General features: G+C 35.0%; 2 pseudogenes; both read right to left on the bottom strand.

Annotated features, from left to right (window-relative positions):
* Window positions 1-3,031: 3,031 nt before the first annotated feature.
* LOC143619811 (serpin-ZX pseudogene) lies at window positions 3,032-4,664 on the bottom strand (annotated as a pseudogene).
* Window positions 4,665-9,065: 4,401 nt separating this feature from the next.
* LOC143619810 (serpin-ZXA pseudogene) lies at window positions 9,066-9,545 on the bottom strand (annotated as a pseudogene).
* Between the last annotated feature and the right edge of the window lie 468 nt (window positions 9,546-10,013).

The raw sequence follows: 10,013 nt of genomic DNA, 5'->3' as shown, positions 1-10,013 counted from the left end.
TAGCGGTTTTGGTTCGTTTTCGCCCTTCGAATCAAGTTTTCGGGTTCTTGTGCTTCTATGAAAGCTAGATACAGGTCCTATATCACAAACCAAGCAAGTTTCATCAACACAACAGCCCCTTAACTTAGGGTTTCGACTAGGTTATAAAACCGAACTTTTGAACCGTAAAAACGCCGTTTAAACCCTATAATCCGTATTTATGGCCAACAAATACTATAAAACCGGTTTCCTAACCATGTGTATGATCCAAACATGTCTATGGACCATTTTTAGGATTTTTGCATGGTTAGGAATGATTTTTGGTTATCATACTATGTTTATATGGTATTAAACTTGATTAAATAAGTTAAAAATGACGAAAATAGTGCAAATACCTTAGGGTTTATGATTTTGGTTTGAGAGTAGCTGCAACAACTCAGGTTCTGGAAATTTTTGGATGTAAAATATCTTTCATAATATGTATAAAAAAAGAGAAACACAAGGGGGGGGGGGGTTTCCTTGCGGCCGGAAGTGGGCTTGGCCCCCTGGCCCATTTTGATTCAATAATCTGCATTTGCTAGCCCAGACATGAAAGCCAAGTTAAAATTTATTTCGGGTTTGGTTTTTGACGCGAAAAATATATCGGGTACGACAAACAGCGCGAAAACGAGTGTTTTTCGGCTATTTTTGTGTAAATTTATAAAAACATAGTATACGCTTATAAAATTCGAAAATATTTTCACGGATCGCTTAAAACATTTCAAATAAGTGTTTGGTAAGTTTTTTTCGGCTTAAAGGATGATACAATACTTGGTTTGTAACTATCTTTTACGTTTAAATCTATAGCGGGTAGTTAAACGAGCATGTTTTCGTTTAACTTGTTTGCTATCGAACTAAGGCCATATTACTAATATATCAGCTTATATTAATCGTATATCACTTTTAGATGCCCCCCTCCCCCGGGATATCTGGGTCATAACCAGACCCGTTCGGTTAATCGTTCGATCGTTACGAAATACTCGTTTATTTGCTTAATCGGTAAATACGTACTGAGGTGTACCTAGTTTTGGCTGAAATATCACAAACGGAATCGAACCAGACCAATTTCCAGGATGATAGTTTAACACAAACACCAATAACCAACCAACCAAGCCTTAATGATATTTCATAAACTGAATATTAATCCTATATATTGAAAGTCTTAAACAAGCTCTATACATGTAATAGCTGTTAACTTATTATTTTTTTTACATATATATATATATATATATGGGAGATTTCAAATGAGAACCCTTTTGAGTTTTAAGAACTCGAAAGAACTAAACGTAACGATTTTTTTTTCCGAATTTTTTACACATGCGTAATATATGTAGGTTACATATACGTAAAAAAATTACAGAATTTTTTACTCATCGAGTCGACTTTTTACACATGTGTAACGGACGTAAAAGTTAGTGTAATCACTTACATCTTTATTCTCTCTCATACTTTGACTTTTTAGTCAGATTTGATCTCAACCACATATTACAATCTATTTAATTAAATGTGTGGCCAAGAATTGAGTTCTTAAGTTTTTAAAACTCAACATGGTTCTCAAAATATCCCTCCCATATATATACATATATATATATATGTATATATATATATATTAATTCTGACGTCATTTGGGTCAAAGACCGGTCCCCCCCCCCCCCGGGTCGGTCAGACCATTGACCCGGCAAGACAACCGGGTCGACGTCCAGACCGGGTCTGAAAACATTGATTTCTATGCTTTGAATTTAATGTCCCATGTGACAAGTTTTAAATAAATAAGAATAAATATTATCGCTTTAATAGTGTCACGTATGATAAACAATCAATGTTACGCCAGACGTATAATCCGCCGTTGGTCGGGGTGTGACATCAACTTCCTTGACCTTTCGGCACTGGGCAAGCATCAGACCCATACATGGTCTTACAATATATCTGAAAATATGTTGTGAACATGAAGTATATAAAAATAAAGATTCGGTATACCTTTGATTCTCAAGCAAAACTTTGATCGGTTTTGGACACTTGTGATAAACTTTCAAGTGGAAACAAGCATGTTTCAACCACAACAATTTAAATTCAGATCTGAATATAGAAGACTGAGGCTATCAATCGAATTATTGAAGAAAAATTCAATCAAATTGCGGATTTGTTTTGGTTTAGCTTCTCAATGATGCTAATAATAGTTGATTTAATAACAAATTGTGGAGTTCAATTTAGGGGAAGAAGATACATAGGTTCTACAATCTGTGGGAAGAAAGCAGCTCCAATGGTGGACTCCTAGATCAACTAACCAGTTACTAGTTGTAATAATAATAGAGCTCGCGAAGAAGGTTTTGATGGTAATGAATCATGATAATTACAGAAGTATCCAAAAACCATAATTCTTCAGCACGACATATAATGAAAGCTTATGAGCAATCGATGCAAGTAAGATATATAATCTGACAGTCGCAGAGATGCTTTTTTTCTTGTCTTGAAATCAATTAAGTCATTTCCTGTTAAAGAAATTGTTGATGAAGAAGATAGTAGTGACAGCCTAAACAACAGGCATGCAAGATTTATGCCCTAATTAACTGTATATGCAAATCTTGAAAGTTGGCTCTCAATCTTGCTCTTTCTCTTGTACGTCTCGAGAATGCAGACTTTTGATGTATGGTTTCTTATATAAGGCTCACCAAAAGTATGACAACTTCTTGAAACTACTTGTAACCTATGCTTCTAGAAGCAGTATTTTAAGTTTAACTAGCCAACATTTTGTTTCATTATGATCTGACAGTTAATTAATTAATCTAAAAAAATTCGTTTCTGTTCATTGAGAACATTATAATGTATAATTTAACATGCCAATAAGCAATGAACATGACATAATATAATAATCCGATCACATGAATTTGAACTAAATTGCCCAAGATGTAATAGCCTTACTCCAAAAAACCACTTGATACAAAATTCAACAGTGAAAGAAAAAAAAATGTTCCAACCATAAACAAAAGACAACATATTAATGATACTAAAAAATTTAAACGACTGTTTCAATAGAATCGGGGTTCAACACCTGTCCCATAAACAGCACGACACCAGATACATCTTCTCTTATCACAAACAAAAACGGATGATCCGCCACAAAATCAATCGTCGGTTTCTCTACATGCCGTGATGAACATCCATACATCATCCCAGATGTAGTGACCGCTGCAGCTTCAGTACCTTCTTCACAAATCTCCACAACAGCTTTATGAAAAATGCTTGAAATATAAAGATTTTCACTAGCAGATATGTCAGCCACTTCGGTGAAATCCTCACAATCATCGTTAAAAGGCAATACAAGCCCTAATTCCTTCAATAAACAAGTAACTTCAAACTCGAATGAGATCTTAAATTTTGGTATCAAAAACTGTCCGACTTCTACTTTTCGGTGTGGAATGTGACGCTCTAAAAAGTCAGACGTGGAACCGATTTTCTCTAGTAAAGATTGAAGGCCGTCTTTTGCATGTGGAAGGAGTACATACATTGTGAACCGACGTTTATCTTGACCACGTAGATAGGGAAGACCCAATACTTTGAAATCATGATATTCATTCACAAATTGTCTTTTATAACTAGTCATGAAGGGAACTTTAACTCTGTTGCCATGGAGGAGGTGGAAGTCGGATTCTTCTGTCATTGTCTTGTCAAACTCTTGACTCCATGCTCCCTTGAAGTAGACGGCATTTGCAAAGATGAGCCTGGTGAAATCGTTGACTGAATTAGCATTAATGACTTCTTCTATAAGGCCATTTGTTTGATTTTTAGCCCATAAATTCACTTTTTCGACTACCTCAAGTGCCTTCATTAATCAATAAATTATATGTTAGCTGTATGAAAAACAAGTCTTACAAATATGAAAGTGTTTAATAAAGAAAAAAAAAATCCAAACCCTTATAAGCCTGAAGTTTGTGAACAAAATAACCAAAATTTATATTATAATAAGAAGATATAATGAATAACTAACCCTTGAAGGTAAACCTAGAAAATATAATCTATAAGTTACCTCATAAAAGCTGCATAAACGTGTGTTTAGGCAGGCCGACTCAATAGCTTTATCGGGTTAATATAATAAATATTGTATCACATATGACATAATTAGAACTCACCTTGGTCTCAAAATCGACTTGTTCGCAAGCCGCTTTATAAACTGTGCCCACAACCTGCTCGAAAGAAGGTTTAAATGAAAGGGTTTTCTCAACCCAAAGCCCGTTTGCAAAAGACAATCGAGGTCCGCCATTTGGGCTACCGTCAACTAAGGTAGTTGACACAAGCTGAGAATAAAGAGAGTTTAGTGCATTGGTGTCATTTGTTTTGAGGTAAGCAAGGAACTGGTCAAGTGTTGGGCCTGTGGAACCAGCGGCTGCCAAGCTCAGGACAGTCTGGATCGAAAGGGGTGAGAAAACAACGTTGGAGTTGTGGTTCTTAGAGAGAAGGCGGGTGGCAAGTGTGGTTGAGACATGCGTTTGATTGCTGACTGATTGGTGAAAGTCAGCCCTTGATGTTTCTGGGAGGGAACCTAGAAGACGATGTTGTGGTCGGAAGGTATTAAAAGCCGCCAATGCGTAACGCTGTTGGATAAGAGGTTTAAGGTTGTTGAAGTTTGAAGGGCGGAAAATAGAAGCCATTGTTAGACTTGAAGAAGAAGAAATTACGACGATGAATTAGATAAAGGGGTGAGTCTTTATGTATTTGTAGTTTAATAAAACGCCTCTCATTCAAAATCATAATTTTTTCAATATTGTCTTATAACAAATCTAAAATTTTGTTTCCTTTTCTCTTATCACTTTACTTAATCAAAATAAATCGAATATTATCTAAAATTTCGTATTCCATAAAAACAAAATTATTAATTATTATCATATTAATTGGAACTTATACACCAATTAGATAAACAAGAGAAGCACAAGCATATAAATCTTTTATGAAGTTCAACTGTCACATTCAAAAAGTATAGTCAAAGGTGAAGTCGCTTGCATCAACGCCATCTTGCTTACAATTACTAAAGTTATATAAGCAAATAAACTAGAGCCCGTTTTGACATATTACTCTGCTAACCCAGCCCAGCCGTTCTATCAGGCCAAACGAGACAATTACTTACTATCGCCAAGTGTTACAAGCCTTATTGTTTTTACACCTTTGTCTCCTTCGATTATCTCGATGGACTTGGAACACTTGTGGATTTACCTTGGGTATGATTGATAGCCTCGTCATTGCAAATCATGAAAATCTTCTCAGCAAGGAATGAAGAAGCAATCTCAATCTTGAAACTCCAATGCAGAACATTTAAAACTTGTACCAATTCAGTTACTCTACAACTGTTAATATACATGCACTTACCCTGATTTGATGTTGTCTTTTAATGTTTGGACTCTTATGTACTTTTATATGCTTATATACGTCAATGGCTGTGACATTTGTTTGGAAAACTTTGCGTATATTTGTTGTATTTTTATGTATTTTGGAAAATCTGGAAATGCTACAAAATTTTTTATATGAGCCAGAGACCTTTTGTGGCGACTCATTAGCGACGACATCTTTTAGCGGCGAGAGATGGTCAATAGCGACGAAGAACTAGCGTGACTTTTTGGGTCATTAGCGCCGGCAACCTCGCCGCTAAAAGTCATTTTTTTGTGCTTCCACTTAAACACAAAGAACTATTATTAACACCCTTGTGGGTTGAAAACGGAAGCTCGATAGATAACTATTTAACTCCTCGAAACATGGTCAAAACATCCCAACAAAACACTGTGATGGAAAGAAATAAGAAAACCATTAATATTGAAATGGAGAGAAGGATGCTGAAAAGTAAAGAAGAGGAAAGCTGGAGTGGATTCAAACCAATTGTTGGTCAGTTAAAAGTGTTTGCGTGTATCACCTATATATTCGCAGATACTAAAACAAAGAAGAGGAAAGCTGGACAACAAATTAGAAAATTCTATATTTGTTGGTTTCAAAGCCAAAGACTATAAACTATGTAATCCTTAACAAAGAAGATTGCAATTTGTAGAGAGTGTTTTGATAAAAGAAACTCATGGAATGAATCTATGAATGCCAAGAATGATGCAACCCTTATTTTGGATGAATATAGCCCTCAAGCAATCGTGTGACTTGTTGATGGTTTAACTTCGTGTTACTTCTACATTTGTTAACGGTTTCTTGATAACCGTTTGGTCGTTATTAATTCCGATTTCATCACATGCCAACCAAACAGGTTTTTGGACAAAATTTTTTCTAATTCCAAATCCTACGAATTCCGTGAACCAAATGGATCCCTATATTTGTGCATACAGTTATATATATATATATATATATATATATATATATATATATATAAAGTGATGGACAAATTAAGACACTAGAATTTAATAGTTTTACAATTTATAATGCATAAGGTACATGTTTAAGTAGGGATATGTCTTTTACACACCTATCACCACGTTCATGTAAATGAACAAGTCATTACTGCATAAATGTACAAGCTATTTAAACGAGCTTATTTTTGTCAACATTTCAATATAAATTTTTTTCAAAATAGATCGACGTTTTAAAATGAACAAGTCATTACTGTATAAATGTACAAGTTTCTTAAAGGTTAAAGGTTTACAATCTTATGTTTTCATATAAGTACATATGTAACCCTTTATCTTTTTAACTTGTTATAATTTAAAGTTTAAGTAATACTTACAACTTTGATCCCTCAGATTTATCAAAATATTACTCAACTTTAATTTTTTTTCCTTCTTATGTGTTTTATAAAAATGTGATTAAAAGTATTCAAGTTATATAAATATTTAAAATGATTAAATGAACGTGATTCAGGCTCGGTATGAAGTTCGAGTCAAGCTAGAGCTAGCCTTGGCTTGGTGTGCTAACAACCTTTAAGTATTGTTCCCCCTTAAATCGTGCGAACACCTGACTAGTATATAATAAAGTTGAACAACCAAAATGGGTATTCCATGGTTTAAAAAAATTATTAATTTGAACTCACCCTTGACCTGTCATTCATTGTAATATCAATTGGAACTTGTCCACCAATTAGTTAAACAAGCTAGAGAAGCACAAAACATAAAAGGATTTCAAATCAGAACTCATTATTACAGGATAAATTAGTAAGTTTCAGGATGTTCAGCGACATAAGCATCCATAGCCTTACAAGTTTTCTCATGTAAATCTTTTATGAAGTTAAAAGAGTTTCTGCAGATACTTCCTCCCTCGGTAGTAGGTACAATCTTGATATGGTAGTTGATGGAGCCTAATGCCCATTGTTAGGTCCCGTTTTGTTAAGTCTTTTGTATTGGAATTATGTATTGGGCTTGCTTGTGTATTTTGTGTTTATTTGTATTTGGGCCTAAGGCCATGTAAAAGAAACCCATTGGGCATAATGAATGGAAAGAAATTCTCATGCATGCTTCCTATAAATAGGAAAGCATGTCATGAGAACAAAAAACTTTTGGTCATACTCTTATCCTCTTATCTCTTTCTCTATCTCTCTCTCACTAAAAGCTGAACATAAAACCAAGATCCGAGACCAAGGTGACCCGGTGTGATATTCCGCTTGCACCGTGTTTGGTTGATCCAAGATAGTTGTTAGATCCACCCTTCGGGACCTACAATTGGTATCAGAGCTTCGGCTCAACTAGTTGAGGTTTTGGATCACAACCCTAGGTTTTAATCTTGTGAAGTGCAAAGAAAGTGGTGTTTGAATCTGTTCTCATGGGTTCTTGCAAAGAAAACTACAAAAATACAAAAGGATTCGGGTGTAAAAGCTTCACAAAAGGACTTAAAAAGTGTTCTTGGTAGAAATCACAAGCATAAAAGTTGTTAAATCTCAAGAAATAGATGTTTAAAAGTTGTTAAAATTCGGTGTTCAAAATTTCGCATTCGCTTGTACCATAAAAGTGGGTGTACTAACCTTAGACTAAATTTGACAAAGTTGGTGAAGTACAAAACAGATCCCCAAAAAGATTGCTTCTAGAAGAACTGAAAATTTCGCATTTGCATTCGTACAAAAGAGTATTCGCTTCGCAAAGCCAGTTTTGCATCGCTTAAAGTTTCGCATTCGCTTGGTTTCCGATGGGGCCAAGCTCTAACGGGTTTTCCGGCCTAGGTTAACAGAGGCGGTACGCTACTGACAAGATTTTCCGGTGACGGCTAACCTCAAGAACTCAAGTGGATTTTCCAGCCGGAACCAACATGGTGGTGGCTGGTAGCTGACGACTGCATGCATGCTACTGCTATAAAGGTTTTGTTTTATTTTGTTTGTGCCCTAATATGGATCATCAAATGAAATGGGCTTGGGCTGAATTGGGCTGGGCTTGCTGGAACCTACTATGGGCTGCTAAAACTAATAGTTAACGGATCAGCAAGTAGTTTATTTTTGGGTTAATTTGTGTGGGCCAAATGTATAATTCTCTTGAACATTTGGGTCTAACATTTACAAGAAATAATGAACCGAGCCACACGTTTGCATGATGTTTTTGTGCCGAGAAATAATTATTTGTCGAATTGACCAAACTTAAGAAAGTCAAACTTGTTCGGGTTTTCGTCATTGTTTAACCGTGTTCAAAGCTTGTTATTTCTAAGACGTTCGAGAAGTTGGATCCGAAAGGTGAACTTCGAACGAATTAATAAGCTTTGTCATTTGACCGTTGAATTCGGCAATGAAATCGATTTGAGGATATTTGAGCTCTTCTCAACCTATATTGCTTAAGATCCGAGAGAATGGATAAAAAAACAGGAATTTCTTCATGAATGAATTAGGTGGATCATACAGTTAATTAATTAATAAAAAAAATTAGTTTCCGTTCATCGAGAACATTATAATATATAATTTAACATGCCTAATAAGCAATGAACATGACATAATATAATAATCCGATCGCTTGAATTTGAACTAAATTGCCCAAGATATAATAGCCTTACTCCAAAAAACCACTTGGTACAAAATTCAAAAGTGAAAGAAAAAAAATGTCCCAACCATAAATAAAAGACAACGTATTAAAGATACTACAAATTTAAACTGTCATTTAAACCAACATCGAGTTCAACACCTGTCCCATAAACAACACGACACCAGATACATCTTCTCTTATCACAAAATAAAACGGATGATCCGCCACAAAATCAATCATCTTGGGTTTCTCTGCATACCGTGATGAAGACATATTCATACACGTTACAGTGATCGCTGCAGCTTCAGTACCTTCTTCACAAACCTCCACAACAGCTTTATGAAAAATGCTTGAGATATAAAGATTTTCACTAGCAGATATGTCAGCCACTTCGGTGAAATCCTCACAATCATAGTTAAAAGTCAATACAAGCCCTAATTCCTTCAAAAAACAAGTAACATCAAAATCGAATGAGATCTTAAATTTTGGTATAAAAAACTGTCTGACTTCTACTTTTCGACGTGGACTGTGACGCTCTAAAAATTCAGATGTGGAACCGATTTTCTCTAGTAAAGATTGAAGGCCGTCTTTTGCATGTGGAAGGAATACATACATTGTGAACCTACGATTATCTTGACCACATAGATAAGGAAGACCCAGTACTTTGAAATCATTATATTTATCTTTTATAACTAGTCATGAAGGGAACTTTAACTCTGTTGCCATGGAGGAGGTGGAAGTCGGATTCTTCCGTCATAGTCTTGTCAAACTCTTGACTCCAGGCTCCCTTGAAGTAGACGGCATTTGCAAAGATGAGCCTAGTGAAATTGTTAACTGAATTAGCATAAATGACTTCTTCTATAAGGCCATTTGTTTGACTTTTAGCCCATAAATTCACTTTTTTGACTACCTCACGTGCCTTCATTAATCAATAAATTATATGTTAGCAGTATGAAAACAAGTCTTACAAATAAGAAAGTGTAATAGCTTTAATAAAAAAAAAATCCAAACCCTTATAAGCCTGAAGTTTGTGAACAAAATAACAAAATTTATATCAAAATAAGAACATATAATGAATAACTA

Source organism: Bidens hawaiensis, unplaced genomic scaffold, assembly GCF_021521415.1.
Source record: "Bidens hawaiensis isolate Kalapana, Puna unplaced genomic scaffold, B.hawaiensis_p1.1 tig00002507_1, whole genome shotgun sequence".
NCBI classification, from domain to species: Eukaryota; Viridiplantae; Streptophyta; class Magnoliopsida; order Asterales; family Asteraceae; genus Bidens; species Bidens hawaiensis.
Note: the sequence above shows the minus strand (reverse complement) of the source record. Positions and strands in the feature narration are given on the sequence as shown.